The 16386-nt window shown below is 39.2% G+C and overlaps 1 protein-coding gene across 1 annotated transcript in view; it reads right to left on the bottom strand.

Annotated features, from left to right (window-relative positions):
- The window catches only part of PITPNC1 (phosphatidylinositol transfer protein cytoplasmic 1), a 73424-nt gene that overhangs the window by 56377 nt on the left and 661 nt on the right, over positions 1-16386 (bottom strand). The gene's annotated exons all lie outside the window — the stretch shown is intronic.

Raw genomic sequence — 16386 nt, 5'->3', positions numbered from 1 at the left:
TAATTTTGTAGCTCTAGAACAAGGGGCCACATGAGAAGATTTTTGGCTGTTAACTCACTTGCTGAAGAAGATGAGGCAGCAAAGCAACAAATGCCACAACAGAAAAAGGTACTGGCTTACCAAGCCAGGCTCATTCCTCCTAGCTATCTACTAAGCAGAAAAAATCATTCTTCATCTTGTGCCATTTTGTCCATATTATGTATCATTTAGCAAATCATCAGGTTTACAATTTTATTAGAAGTCCCTAGGAAACAGTTTAAATTTTCTAACAAAATTTGGTCCTCTGGTAGCACAGTTTAAAGAACACATAAATGTGAATGTCATATGCAAAAATTACTTGTGGTACTTTGTGGGAGAGTAAGACAAAGCACTTTACCTAAAGCCAGCAGAGCTCTACAGAGTGCAGCTCAGGACAGAATTGTCTTGCATGTCACACACAGTTTGTGTGTCTTCATTCAATGAATCCTCTCTTAAGTTCATATTTTTGTATTCTTACTGCAAAGGAAGAGAAACTCCCAGTGGTTTCACTGTGTAGAAGTGGACCTGAGAAGGGCATTAATCTTGCTGACCAGCATGTATAGGAATGCTGTCAATTAATTACAAGCATATCAAATGCTTGACTGCAGATTGTGTACGTGGCATGCTTTTCACTTACTGATTTACAGTCAGTGGGAGGAGGTTAGAGCGAAAATGTAACTACAAATCAAAGTTAAACACGGACATGGAAATTTATCTCTGTTTTCAAGACGGATAATTCTGTGTTTGCTGGGCATGAACCAGGGCTGTGGTGATGAAAGAACAGCAGAACTGTGTTTGCTCCTGGCAGTGACAAAGTGCGGAATTACTCCTGGAGCACAAGACCCTGTTAGTTTAGATGCTGTTCATCCTGCAAGAGCTAGGATCTAAAATAAAGCAAATGTTAACTCCTTTCTGAGATAGAACAATCAGAAGAGTTCACAGCTCCAAATGGAAACCAGGGAACATGACATCCTGCCAACCAGCACTTGGCAAAACAACTTCTAATATAATATGCAAATACTGGTGCACTGATAAATATTACTTGCAAAATATATTAATAAACCACCTAAAATCCTATTAGCATTATTGCTACCTCTGTGATTCTCTTTAAGAAACAGTCCCCAAAGAGTTGATGATTTAAAGGAATAAGAATTGAAAAAACAGTAATCAAAAATCCTCTCTTGAAGTTTTGTGCTTACATGCAGTAAAGCAGATAGCCATGGTAAAAAAAAATCTTAGTTGGTATTCTAAAGATTGAATCTTTGCATTTACAATTAATTCAGTATGTTGTGTTGGCATTAAATTATAATTCTATACTTTCACCAAGTAGGACAGGAGTTGTAGTAATTTGCTTTTCACATGATTTTCATTTGCTATCATCTATTCAATGTATTGAACAGAAAATTGAGAAAGAGCATATGAGAGTGGTTCCTATTACTCAAGAAAAATAAAAAAAAAAAATGTTTGACTACCACAGCTTGAATGCATAAACACAGAGTGAAATTTAAGACAGCTTCAGTGAGGAGAAGTCATGTGTTAATTTGTGTTTAAAGAGGTCAGCAGGTACACAGCCAGAGCAGATCCAGTGGATAATGGGCAATTTAATATCAAAAGTCCATTTGGCCAAGGCCACAGAATCACAGAATATGCTGGGCTGGAAGGGACCCACCAGGACCATCAAGTCCAACTCTTAGCCCTGCACAGGACATCCCCAAGAGTCACAGGATGTGCCTGAGGACACATTCCCCCATATCCTAAAAGAAACAAATTTCCCTTAAGGAAGGTCCTTGCATGGACAAATCACTGTCTACAAGGTGCAATAAAAAGTGAAATAAATAGACAAATAATTTTTAACACTGGAGAAAGAGAGGGTACCAGTTAAGTCCCAGAGGAATTTGGGCTGGATCTGAAAGTGTTCCACTCAACATCTAAACATTAACAATGGTTGCAGCAGCTTAAGATAACTTGAACCCAACAAGGATGGAAAGCTACATTTTTGAAATTAACCTCCTACAAAAAGGATTTAAAAGAGAGAGTGGGAGGCATATTACAGAGAGTACAAAGAGAAAAAAGGGGAGAATACAGAGGATACAGTTACAGTGATCACTTGCAGCCTGCAAGGCTCAGAGAGCAACTCTTGATTACATGAAAAGCTCAGTAACTTTATCTCCTTGACCTTAGAGGGAATGAACACCTGGGACACCAGCTTAAAATTCTTTAGCCCAAATTCACCACAGGGTCACCTCAGCACTGCAGATGGAAGAGTTCAGGGATGAAAACTTAGGCTTCACTGTGGTCTTCTACACACAGAGGAGCCAAAGAACTCTCAGTTTCCTGCTGGTTAGCCTTGTGTCACACAGCTCTGCTCCTGCTCCTGCTTCTGAAACAGAGAGGTACAGCTGGGCCACAGGGCTGAGCAGTGTGAAATTACAGAGAAACATCTCAGAAGGTCAGCTGAGAGGAAACCAGACCTCCCCTATTGGCAGTGCAGGAATACAGCGAATACAGGACATGAGCCTTCAATCCTGGCCGAGTTATTTCTCATTCTTATGAAAATGCAATGCACATCCCAGTGCTATCCTATCTTAAGGTAATGATTAATTTGTGGAGTTGTTCAGAGTCTGCCTGAAAAGGATCCCATATTCAGGATGTCAGAATGGCTTTATGCCACCCACAGGTCTTTGCATTTTCATGACAGCCATTCCCTGAGCAGCTTCATTAGACAGATATGCTGAAACGCTGGCTTCTGTCAAGAAACCTTTCACAGAAGAGTTTGCATATTTTTTGAGTTTAGAAAAAATGCTAAAGATTTAACAGGAAAAAAACCAGTAACTTTTTATTCCATCAGTATAAATACAACATATGAAGAAATAATCCATCTTTGAAGCCTAAGAAACTGCTCTAAACTAGCATCAATATGCAGGTATGTGAAATAGCAAAAAATAGTCTACTGATGCACTACATGCTTTAGACTTTTATGATATAATTTTTCTTTCCCTGTTTTCTAGAATATCATAATGCAGATGCAGTGCACTAATTTGCTACAGAAAGGACACAAAGAAACAAATTTTCAGCTGGCTTTCTGAGGTGAACTTTATATGTCAACTTGAAAAGTTTGCTGTGCCTCCAAAACAGTTTTTGTTTAAATCTGACATATGCAAACAATTTGCACACATAAATCAGTGGGTGATGAAATGTTGATAGAGCTAAAAGCCCTGTTGCTTTGAAACTCCTGACTGGAAGGTGTCAAAAGTCCAAAAGTAAAAGAAGGATTTGCAAGATAAGACAGGCAAAAATGTATCTCAACAGCTCTGTCATTATTTTTATGTCAGTGATTGCATGATAAAATATTTAATCAGCAAGTCTATTTCTTTTCCTACATGTTTTCCTTATATTTCCAGTTTTCAAAAAATGGAAAATATTTTTAAATGTCACCTGATGGAGCAAGTGAATTCTATTACTATAAACCTTATTACTTAAATTCCTTTCTCTGAAAAATGCATTCTGTGTCCTTCCTTGTTCCCTTACTTTTCAGTTCTTTTCTTTTAACTGACAAAATGGGTAAAAATGTTTTAAACCAAGAGCATTTTCACTTCAGAGTAACCTGTATTTAAAAAGCAAGATACCAGAGAAATGAACACTTGGTGCAGGAGGGGGGAGTATCAGGAACCACCCATCAACACCAAGATAAAAATTCATGCTACAATTTCACACAGAGAATCGTGACTGTTAAGAATGAATATTCATAGATAACTGCTCAAGAAAAGTGTGGAATAACCTGATATAAACTCAACAAAATGAAACAGTCACAAAGCCTTCATAAACTTCAAGACTACATTCTGGTTTGTGGCTGATGAAGACCTTGCTGAAGCAGCAGCTTCACTCCAGGCTCTTGCTCTTGTGCCCACGCAGCTAACACTGGTTAGAAGAGTGAGGTATTTATTTCCCAGGTCAATATATATTTAGATGAGATTTAGGCAGCTCCGAGGCACAGGTGTACACAAGGACTCTGGGACTTCCAAACTCAGCACCAGCACCAAAACAAAGCAAAGATCCTACATCTCCAAAAAGACCAGGTGAAGGAACAGCTCAACTGGGAAAACTCAGAAAGGCCAAGAAAAACCCAAGCTGGAGACGAATTTCCATTAGACCTGTGAATCCAAGACATTGTCCTTAAAACGATCTACTAATCTACATTAATCACCTTCAGCAATGCTTTTTTATTTCCTTTGATCAAAAACATCTTACAAACGCAATTTTTTTTTCCTTAACTCACTGTTCTTGTCAAAGGATTGGATTGGCTGCAATGCTGAGTTCTCTCCTTCCCTTACCATTAAATATGCATGAATACTTCAAAGCCTAATGCTTTATTGCACACTTACTGTTACATGGAAGTTTGTGAGTGGCCTTAGGGAATGTCCTCAGCTTTTCTGTAACAATAAACTCAATCAAGTGCTACCTATAACACAGGCCTAAAGTAGCTCACTTAATTTGCAAGTCTAACTTCCAAAATTGTGGAAAAGGCCTGCAAACAAAGATGTTAAGTATAACAATCCATGGAAAGGAATGCAATTGCTGGGAGCTTAAGGCCTTAAGGACCTCCTTGCAAAGCTTTAAGGCTCTCTGACTCTTGGTCTTGTGTACAAAGCAAGTGACACTGGTTTAAATAACATGAACATTTCCAGCCAATGTAAACCAGCTTAAAAACCAAAATATGACAAAACATACCATCCATGAAACACTATTTTGCTTGGCTTTGCTTTACAAAATGGTAAAATCTGAAAGGAAAATGGAGAAACAAGAGACAACCCTGAAACGAGTTAAAGAGGAAACTCTGTGTATGCACACATCTCCTGCTTCTGAAAATTCATTTTACATCCTATAGCTATAGGAAAAATTGGAGGACCCAATTAGCCAAACTTAATAAAGACTGAAGTCTGACAGCTGCTTCTAAAAATGGTACAAAAATCCTCAACAGGAGACTGCTGTGCAGAACTCAGGCAGCAAGCTCCACTCTGCACTTCACTGCTCACGCTATCCTGACTGCAGCACTTGCACCTGGTTACTTTATACCCCTGGGCATCTGGCTCTTTGCAGTAAACACAGACCGTGAAATTATTTTGAATTATTTAATCTTCACATCTTAGAATATTTTGGGAAGAAAAATCTACAACACCTTTTTCCCCCCACCTAAATGTTAAGAATAATTTAGGATATTATCTGTGTGATTCTGTCTTTTTACTCTGAAGAATGGAAAAACATACACATATTCACATGTGAAAACATATATTTATATATTATGTGATTCATGTAGGATGTATTATAGATACACCATTTAACTGATTCTATTTGGGTTGACAAAATTTAATCAAAAGCTATTCTTACAGTCATGAGAGGGGGATGCTTTGAATAGTTGTGATAGTAGGATGTGTCTTGGAAAATGTGGAAAACCTCAGTGGAATACAGAAGGAAATGAAGAGTTGAGATGAGGTAAAGGGCTAAGGTGTGGAGATCACGAGCAAACAGCAATTGCTGCTCCTCAGATGCTGGTCAGGAATCAGAGCTTTACCCAGAGTTCAGTCCCCAGGGGAAGGATGAGACAGAGACCTGCCCCGGGCATCAGAGCAGCTCCTTCCCTCCTGCAGAAGAACACTTGCTGCTGAAGTGGAGGATGCTTATTGATGGCCACTGGCATTCCCTGGCCTGTCACAAGACAAATCACTCATGTTGTTTACTCCAGTCCTGGCCACTGACTGAAGACAAACTGGCATGTCTGAAAATGTCTTGGCAAGGAGGCAGGAGTAGAGGTATCTACATTTAACTTGTAATATGCTTTCAGCATGATTAAATAAAAACATTACCACCTGTTACCCTTAATTCAGTGGGAGTATCTATTTTCAATTATAGCATTTACTATCCACCCTCAAGTATGGCAAGGAACACCATGGCAACATAAACACAGTCGTGGCTGCTTGAGAAAGTTAAATTATAAATAGCAATGTATAGCCCATGAGGTCCTGGAAATAAACGAACTAATCCATAGGCATTTGTTACTATGACATAACATTTCCACTCAAATGCTGTTTGCCTCATCTTAAACTCCCTCAGAACAGATTTAGAAGTTCAGCATCACTTGACTCCAAGCGAGTTCAAGTTCAGACACGAAAAAAAGCAGAGACAGTGGAGAAAATAAGCTATAGCAGAAGAGTGGAGAACAAATTAACAAAAACAACAAAATCCCCATTTAGGCTTTATTCTGTTTCCACTGAAGTTAATGGGGAAAAAAATCCCAAATGTATAAAAGAGTCCCCTTAATATAGACAAACATGTTTTTATACTGAATCATCCCTGAGGAGAAAAAAGGAAAAAAGAAAAAAAAAAGAAAAAGAAGCAAAAATACTGGGTTTAACCGAGTAGCAAACAGTTTAGAAATGCAAATAAACTTAGCAACCCTCTAAGACATCGGAGAAATTTTGGAGCTCTCTTCAGCTTCATTCTGGGAGAAAGATCCATGGTAACTGCGGGAATACAGGGATTCAATCCGAGCCGAGTACTCAAGAGGGAGCTGAATTATCAATTGTTCCAGTCTGCTGTGCAGTTCCTTATTCCCTGCAAAGCCCAGGCCAAGCAAGAGCAGCAGCTTTTTGCCAGCTGGCCACACGCCTGGGGCTGGAGAGGCTTCCTCACTTCAGAGTGACCAAGGGCTCAAAAACGGGAGAAAGAAAATCAAAATATAAAATCAGGACTGAACACTGAGAGCAAAGAGGTAACTGAGAAATCTGTGGCGTGAGGACAGCAAGAACTTCACTTAATGTTGGCTCACAGACATCACAGAGGTTTGACACAAATCTGGAGCCTTAATCTAAACGTGTGATAATGTTATTTAGGTTAGGCAAGAATAATAAAGACTTAGAGACATCGGCTCGGTCTCTTTCTTGCTCAGAACAACAGCTTTGAGAAACTTACATTTTCTTTTAGTTTACAGCCATTGGTTAAAGTCCACTTCTGATCAGATTGATAAAAATCTATAATGGATCTCCTGGTCAATGGAATTATTTCAGATTTACACCATGCAATTAAAATGGAATTTAAATCCTCAACATTTCTGTTCTAAAAATATGCTGTGTTTTATCACACATATTTGGTGAAATCTTGGTCTCTCTGACATCAGTGACAGCTGATATATACTGTATCATTATACAATATACAATACATTGGTATTACTGTGGTCTAATTTCCACTGAGTGTTTTTCTGTTCACACAGAGTGAAGCAAAACAAAAACTCCCACACTGAAGGATGATTTAAATCAATTTTAAATCAAGTCTATAGGATAAAAGAAGTAGGCAAGTTATTTAAGACTGTAATCATGTATGTATTTAATGTGCTTAATTTGGCTTATTGCAAGTCATTGTACAATTAATTTATTAAATGAAAATATTATTTAGAGGTCAGTTAATTTGCATTTTTGAAGAAAACCTGACAAAATCAGAGAAGTAGCTGGATAAATTTGTCAAGCATCTTTCAGAAGATAAGATTATACATACTAGGACCAGTGTTCAAATGGACCTAATTAGTAAGATTATTTAAAAACATCTATGTATGACCCTGAGAGATTCAAGCTTGGCATGAGTAAGAACTTCAATCGAATTATCATTGTCTTTATCCTTCTGGTAAAGACAATTTTTTGGTTCATGGTAGACTTTTGTATTTTGGGAACCTTTCAAGCAAGATGCTGCCACTAGCACAAAAGGTTATTTCAATAACTTTTATATAAAATGAGAGCAAAAGCCTGAAAATATATTCAAAAATTAGTTGTGTTTGTCGTCAGTGGCTGATTGTTAATCAAGCACTTGAGCAACAGTGTGTGTCACACTGGAGTGTCATTATCACACAATTATTTTGTCATGCATTGTAATAATATTTTTACAGAAAAAACCCTGAACACAGTCATTAATTCGTCAACACATTAAACCTAAGATGACATTTCGTGTGATAAAATGGAAAATAAGGCATTCTCAGCATGCCCACAGAAAACAATTCCCACTGAGCCTAAATATTCCTAAATCACTTGGGCAAGACTAATCTTAGAACAGACACATAAAATCTCCTAAATAAAGACCATGATTTTTCTGGACAGCATATGAACAAGTCTTTTACTAAATCTGCAAACATTCATGTTCTGTACTCACATGACTCCTGGTGCTTTAAATTAAATGTGCTTGCACTTATGGATGTGCTGGAGTTTGGAGGGTGCACAGAAAAACCAGCTTTGGAACTGCAAAAGTACAAAACCAATAGAACCCAAAACTGCTTCAGCATTTTCTAACCACAAACAAGAAAAAGATGGAAGATGCATATTTTTTTCCCCAAGAAGAGCCATTAAAATGTCATTCCTACAATTTAGCACCCTGCATTGTACTTTAGAAAATTAAAAATAGCATTTTGATACATATCCAAGGGTTCAAAATTGGCTGATCATGTATAACCAAAATTGGAAAGAAATGATGAACTTAGAAGGAGATAAACAAGACTAAGCCCAGACTAGAAGCATTATATATAAACACAGGTGAAGTTCAAGTCTGGTTTTTCCCACCTACAGACTGTAAATCCATCTGTTAATCCAACTTGAAATCTAAATTACCTTTTCTTCACTCCTTTTTAAACACAGTCAATATTCCTGGGGAGCACCTTTCTCCTTGCTTTTTAGATGCCTGCAGACACTGGCAATTACACTTAAATACCTGCGCAATATTCCTACAGAGAGTTCTTCAGGCTGCACTGGAGGGCTCTCACAGCAAATTTGCATGAAATATCATTATTTGCTTTATTTTGGTATAAAGTCTCACAAAATCTACTGCTGGTCATGATAGGTGCTCTATGAACCAAATAAAGACAAATATAACAAGAATTATAACTCTGTGGGAAAAAAAAAACATTCCAAGTAAGTTTTCCATTAATAAGGAAACGAAGGATTATTCCTTACCCACAATGACTGAGAATATTCAAGGGTTTCATGTGTGTGATATCCATCCTCATCCTCAGAGTATAAAATGGTTGCTTGTGTGTTAGGTTGGACAGCCAAAATGGAAAGCCTGTGTGGATTTTAGCATCCATAACTGACTCGCTTCTATAAGAACAGCCTGGGGAACACATTTGTCAGCTCACCAGTCACACAGAAGAATTTAGTGAATGAATCATTGTTATAAACTATGGGTTTTCCATTATATGACTAGGCAGCCTTTTGTACCCAAGAACGTGATCTCTAACAGATTTTAACAATGCAAATGCCTATCAGACTAAAATGAATACTTATGAAGGAAAATATAATTTGTAACCTTTCCTCCTTAGTATATAATCTTTGTTTTCCTCTAATCTAAAGGGCTTTATAGACTTTAAGAGTTATTAATCACCTAACTTTTTTATAACGTACACAGTCAAGCACATGAAAATTGGTATAGTTATATTATTTCTAACCTTACAAGTATGAAGAAATCAGACTGGACTATGGGAAAATGTATTTAACATATCAGAGCTATCAAACTTCAAGACACCAATATAGACATCCACATTCATTATTAGGTACATAAACAGAAGTTGTCAGAATTTCAGAAGTGCTGATCATTCAACATTAACATCAACTCTTACAAGAACCTCATGTTCTCAGCAAGACAAAGTTCATCCCAAAATAAAAAAAAAACAGAAAACTCTAAGTTTTAAAAGCCAGTATTGACATTCTGTGTTTTTCTTTCCCTGTTTTGTTTCCAAACCTACATTATGCTTCAAAAACAAACATAGCTCATGGAGTTCTTGATAGCATCAAGGCTCTGCAGAGTGCTTTAGCTAGAAAATGTCCTAAACCACCAACAGGCTGCATTTTCTTTTATGGGAAATGCAAAACTGGGCCTGTACTTTGCTAACAAAATCCTCAAATCAAATGTGTGGTATTTTATATATTATATATATGTATGTATGTATATATATGTGTGTGTGTGTGTGTATATGTCAGAGTCTGGTGTTCCTTGGGTAGTATCTAATCCTTTCCACTGAAAGGTTTTTTAAATGGTTTACACTGAAGTCTGCAAAACAAAGATTGTCTTGTTTCTTTCACAGAGTTATACTGAAATGTGCAAACAGGAGTAAGGGAGAAAACTGCATATTTTTGGATTTCTATTTTCAGTGGAAATCAGTGAAGGTTTGACATCTGCTCTGCACTGATGTACTTTTACAGCTGACTACAACTAATGTAAGAAGGCCAAACCAAAGCAAGGTGTTTATTTTTCCCATGCTAAAATCTGTTCCTTCTTGCAACTAGACCGTGCAGCAAAAGAAAATTGAATAGTTATTCTTCCTCATTGCTAAGAGTTAACTTCTGGTGTTCTGTCTCATAGGTGTTACCTGTTACAATGATTCTTCCCAGGCCATAAGATTTAAGGTGAATTTAAGGTCACACTGTGTGTAGCAAAGGCCTTGTGAGGAGAGTAGACATGACCACCCACCAAAGACCACGTCCAACGCCTTTGCTGACAAGAGACATATACAAGGAATTCTTTTAGAGGGTAAAAAGATGCTCAGAATGATGTAAAGAGGTTTTCTAGCTCAATAATTAACTCTGAATCCCCCTCAGACAAACGTGTCAGTGCCTCCACTGTATTAACTGCAAAAGGCAGGTGAGGCTGCTGCTGTTCTCAGAAGGCATCTCCTGGCAGAATGATTAACTACAGAAAAAGGTCCTTCATGTTTCACAGCAATTCAGTATATTGTAAATGAATTGGGGTGAGATGCATTAGAGCTGTTGATAGCTTAAACTAAAATTGCACAATATGCCTCTGTTTTTGCTAGACAACTTCAGCTCAAAAATGCCAGATAAACGTTTTCTGCAGAGGTCATGGACATGACATAGTCAAACTATAATTTCATTTACAAGTAATTAAAATAAATTAGATTTGATAAGATGACTTCAGCTTAAGTTTGTTTATAGTCCTCTTGCTTATGACCAACATACTGCTTTTACAAGTGTTTCATACATTTATATGTTCCTGAAAATATGTTCTGTGGCTATAGTTGGAAAGTGAAGGAGATGGGCACAGTTGACCATTAATTAATCTATCTGTTTGCAAGCTAAGTAGATGTAGTCTGCCCTGCAGCAGATCACTGTACATGAGAAAAAAATTATTTTACACTTTATACCCTACCAAAGGCTTTGCTGTACTACATACATATAGTCATGTCCAAATATTGTAACACCTGCTGACTCTCAGGGCATAACAACCCTTTCTCAAATGCTTTCAATGAGCTTTAAATCTGTCTGAATAAAACACGTTATAACATGTACCCTTTGTACACAAAATGGGAGACCATGAAATCTTTTAAAGAAGAAACGTACACAAGATTCAGAGGATACAAATACTGTTTACACAGATGTTGTTGAAATAATTTTACATAAATAATCCACACTGGGAGAAGTCATAATGTTTGAAACAGGAACTAAACAATGGATATTTTTATAAAGCAGCAAGGATAACACCTCTAAAACCAGAATTTGTTAATGCTGAAAAGACTTTTTGTTGAAAAACATGATCTGCATTTACAGACATTTTGCAGGTCTCTGCTTGTTTGTATTCATGACAATACAGCTGTTCCTCCACACCTCATGCAAGCAGTGATCCCCACAGATCCAACTTAGCTTTTATTTAAAACACAGAGTGGGAGTGATTCCACCAGCCTCAGCAGAGAGATAATCTTGGTTGAAATAAAGAACAAAGGAAAGAAAAACCTGTCAGGACTTTAGGTACTGGCCATGCACGTACAGTTCAAAACTAACAGAAACCTTAATGGTCATTCCTGCTTCCAAGGAAAAAACCCTATGACTCCTGTAGTTTATTTGATGTTCAGCTTTCAAATTTACACAACCCAGCTTCACATCACCCATAGCATTTTATAACAACTAACTAACAACTCAATTTTCAACAGGATCCAGCAAAAATGTCTTTCCATTTATTTCCCTAAAGAATAATCACTTTCTTCACAAATCAAGAATTTCACTATACTTTGCCTCTTCCCAGAAGTGTTCATTACCACACTAACCTATCACATTTGGTTTACATTTCAGATAAAGGCTTCTCTAAAGCACAAATCCATGCAATTCTTCATGTGAAAAATTGTGGAATTCTAATTACAATGAGCTCCAAGCCTGAGAACTTTTTAGCATCTCCACTCTTTTCAATTGCTTGGTGCTCTTTTCAATTGCTTAGGAATGTGTTTTTTTAACTGATGATATTTAAAACTCACAATGCAGCCTATTATAATATTCTCTCATATGATGTAACAAGCTATTTGTAAGAATGAACTAACACATGAAAATGCAAGGGGAAAAATAACCAAGCAGCAGGCTCATTTATTAACTGCAGCTGGAATGAAGGCTGGTAACATCCCATGGAATTACTGGAACAGGTTATACTTGCTTTATATACTAATGTAAAGAAATGGCTTTTTCTAATTTACAAGGTCTCAGTATTAACAAACTGATTGAATTTGCCAAAAGTACCACAAATGAGGTGAAAAATTACTTCTCATTGGCAATCATGTTGGTTTGTCAACCAACAGTTCCATCCTGACCTTATTTGCAAAGTTCTTACAGCAGATGTTGTTATTTTTCTTAGAAGGTAACATGGTGCTTCCTTTATCAAATTATTTTAAAGCTGATCAGGCAGCTTGTGACTATGCACACACAACAGACCTAAACAGCTGCCAAAAATTCAATTTACTGAGAAAGTCTCAGCCTTGAATAGGAACTGTAGTGTGGTGTCACTGCACCTCAGAAAGAACTCTTGGAATAACCCATCTTTAGCAGTGCTTATGGACAAGGAACAAATATGCATCTCCAACTCCTGTATCCTGGCTCAAAATACACCACAACAGTTCAGTCTGTAGCAAACAGCATTTCTTAGGAGTTGTTTTCTTTGCAAGAAAGCATTCGGCCTTCAAGCAGACAGGTAGATAAACAAATGTCCTATAAATATTTGGGTATCTTATCTAATAAGGGCATCAAGGAAAGAACGCCTCAGGAACAGGATCTGCAGTAGCTAATGAAGGAATTTCCTATCCACAACAGTGCCAGGAACTCTTCAAACCTGGAGACAGTGCTGCTGTTACACTGACACCTATCAGTTTTTCACTCTTCTCTAGAGATAAATTTAGGCCATAATAGCCAGAGCAGCACGAACTCCTACACTGCTGCATGCACAGATATTTACATGTGAGGTCACGACTTCCAGTTACTTGCTGGACATGACACAACAATTTACTGCACATTTTTTCACATTACACACAAAATCTGACTACAGAAGATTGGATACAGGTACTTGGCTGACAGGGCTAACACTTCATCTTCCTGCCTGTGCCAGATTATTTTCACAGGAATGATATGAAAACCACTCTGGTGTTGGTGACAACACCACAAATTAAGGACACAGTTATTTCTCATTCATGTTGTGAGGCTTCTATGGATGGATAACTGGCAAGGCAGTGCTAAAAACAGAAAGCTGCTCAAGGAAGTGCTTTTGGATGTACGTATAAAGTGCACAGACTGAAAGGCAGAACATCCAAACAACAGAAAAAACAGAGTTTATTAAGTCTATGTAAGAAAAACAGCACAAAAAGGGAATCCATGCTGTTGCATAAGAAAGAACTGCATTTTTCCCACACCTGTTGAGACAGGACCTCAAAAATTCTTGGGTATTTAACTGCCAGTGGTGTCCATGTGGGTCAGGTACCCGAGTGCCACTGCATATCAGAGCCCAACATCCCAACCCAGGCAGCTCCTGTGGAAACTGCCTTTCCCTCAAAGCCCACTGAACTTCAGAGTGACTTTGCACCCTGCAGAACGCAGTTTGGGCCTCTTAGAACCAAAATACTCTTGGCTTTTGAAGGGTGAGCATTGCTTCATGATGTTCTCCTGACGACTGCATAATGTAGCACCTTGTTCTACAGAGACGGCAAAAAATATCACTGTGTTGGTAGTTAATGTGCAACTGAGGGTAAAAATAAGATAACACCACCTTCCTAAGACTGTAAGAAATGTCACAAAGATGGACCACTATAAGAAATACAGTGTGGGACATCTTTAGTATGCAAATACTGTAAGGAAAAATATGGTATTTGCTAATTTCAAAGTTTTGTCCTGGTTCATTTTATAATTAATAATTAAATTGATGCTAAACATCAGACATGTTCTAGGTTCCTCATTCAGGCATCTCAGTCACAGTGCTTGGATTAAATAATGGATGATTCAACATAAGAGAAACGACAATATCGAGTATCTTTATTAATTCTGTTAACATTCTAGAGAACAAATGATATCCAACATTGCCTTCTGCATCATCATGAATCAATGATTCCTGTTTTGGAAGATTTTTGAACTTTTCTGCATCTGGAAATCTTATTTAACAATAATGTTTCCAAATAAATTAGATCTGCTCCCTTCTGATGATGTAATGAACTGTTATTAACTAAGTGTGGTAGTCTAAGGACATCAGGAACTGGCTTGGATAAAATGTTGTCTACATTAGGGTAATGCAATAAACCAAGAAAATTATGTATTAAAAGAATAATGCCATCCAATATCACAGCATATGATATAACTTGGATGGAAACATGCTAGAATTAAACCCATGTCTATTTAACTTCATGTATATACTTCATATTTATGTATATAAAACTTCGTATATATGTATATGCATAGCTGGTTTTAGCTTCTGCTCCCAGCAGAAGGAATTTCCTGAGCAGCCTGAAGTAAATATTTGGCAGTTCCAATTCTGAGTTTTAGAGAACTGTTAATTTGCCAAATCTGAACATACGGACAAAACGACCATTGAGGCGACGACTCTGTCACAGCCGCGAGGACTTCTGCACTCATAGTGCAAAAAATAAAACTGTGCGGCAAAGCACTGCCCTGGATGGAGCCAAAGAACAAATGTGTACACTAATTAGCGGATTAATGAGTGAATTGGGGTGTTCACCCCGGGACCCTCGGTCGGGACCCTCCGGCGGGGCAGGAGCGGGGCCGTGGCATGACCGGAGCGGGGCCGTGATGAGACCGGAGGGGATCCGTGTCGGGGCCGTGGCATGACCGGAGCGGGGCTGTGGCGGGGCCATGGCAGGACCGGAGCGGGGCTGTGGCGGGGCCATGGCAGGACCGGAGTGGGGCTGTGGCGGGGCCGTGGCGGGGCCATGGCAGGACCGGAGCGGGGCTGTGGCGGGGCCGTGGCGGGACCGGAGCGGGGCTGTGGCGGGGCCGTGGCGGGACCGGAGCGGGGCTGTGGCGGGGCCGTGGCAGGACCGGAGCGGGGCTGTGGCGGGACCGGAGCGGGGCTGTGGCGGGACCGGAGCGGGGCTGTGGCGGGGCCGTGGCGGGACCGGAGCGGGGCTGTGGCGGGACCGGAGCGGGGCTGTGGCAGGACCGGAGCGGGGCTGTGGCGGGGCCGTGGCGGGACCGGAGCGGGGCTGTGGCGGGACCGGAGCGGGGCTGTGGCGGGGCCGGAGCGGGGCTGTGGCGGGGCTGTGGCGGGACCGGAGCGGAGCCGTGGCGCGGCGCCCCCTGGCGGCTCCGCTGCCGCCCGCGGGACCAGCGGAACTTTGCGCGCATCTCGGTGCAAAATGCGCGCTCAGAGAGGGCTCGCTCACCTCCGCGATGCCAAATCCGCAGCAGAAATGGCCAAATAAGACAACACCGAGGTTTTTTGTACTTGAAGGACCCTAAACCATAAAGCACCATCTCCTTTCCAAACGCCATCAGGCCTTTGGACACTTAATTGCACCCGCAAACACTTCATGAGCTCCAGTAACTCCAGAGCACATGTACTCCGTGTATCTTAATTAAAACAGTGAGCAGGTGGGATGTCTGATAAATAAAAACATAATGTTCCTAACACAGAGTTCAGAACACCGACAAATAGCTGTTTGACTTTCTATCACTTCTTTAAACGACAACAAAGTTTTACTAATAAATGATCACCTCTCTTTCCTACCTGTGCTGGAGTTTCAGGCCATGTTCAGCTGCGAGGGTATTTTAAGCAAAAGTAAAATATGTTTAGAATCTCGGTTTTGGACAAACGCTTTATCAGATAGAAATTTCACCACAAAGCATTCCCTTGCAAATATGCATGAAATTCCTCTGAAAAGTCTGGTTGGAAAATCTTTATAATCAATATTTTGACGACACAATGCTTTTGATACACTTAAGTTACCTAAGTTCCTGCAGGATTCCTATATTTTCCAATAAAAACATTCCTCTCTAACAAGTCATCTCCGACTAAGTTCATCACACGAAGAAAAAATATTCAGCAAAACAAATATAACCTCAATTCGCC

The sequence above is a fragment of the Poecile atricapillus genome, chromosome 17 (genome assembly GCF_030490865.1).
Source record: "Poecile atricapillus isolate bPoeAtr1 chromosome 17, bPoeAtr1.hap1, whole genome shotgun sequence".
Classification (NCBI taxonomy): Eukaryota; Metazoa; Chordata; class Aves; order Passeriformes; family Paridae; genus Poecile; species Poecile atricapillus.
Note: the sequence above shows the minus strand (reverse complement) of the source record. Positions and strands in the feature narration are given on the sequence as shown.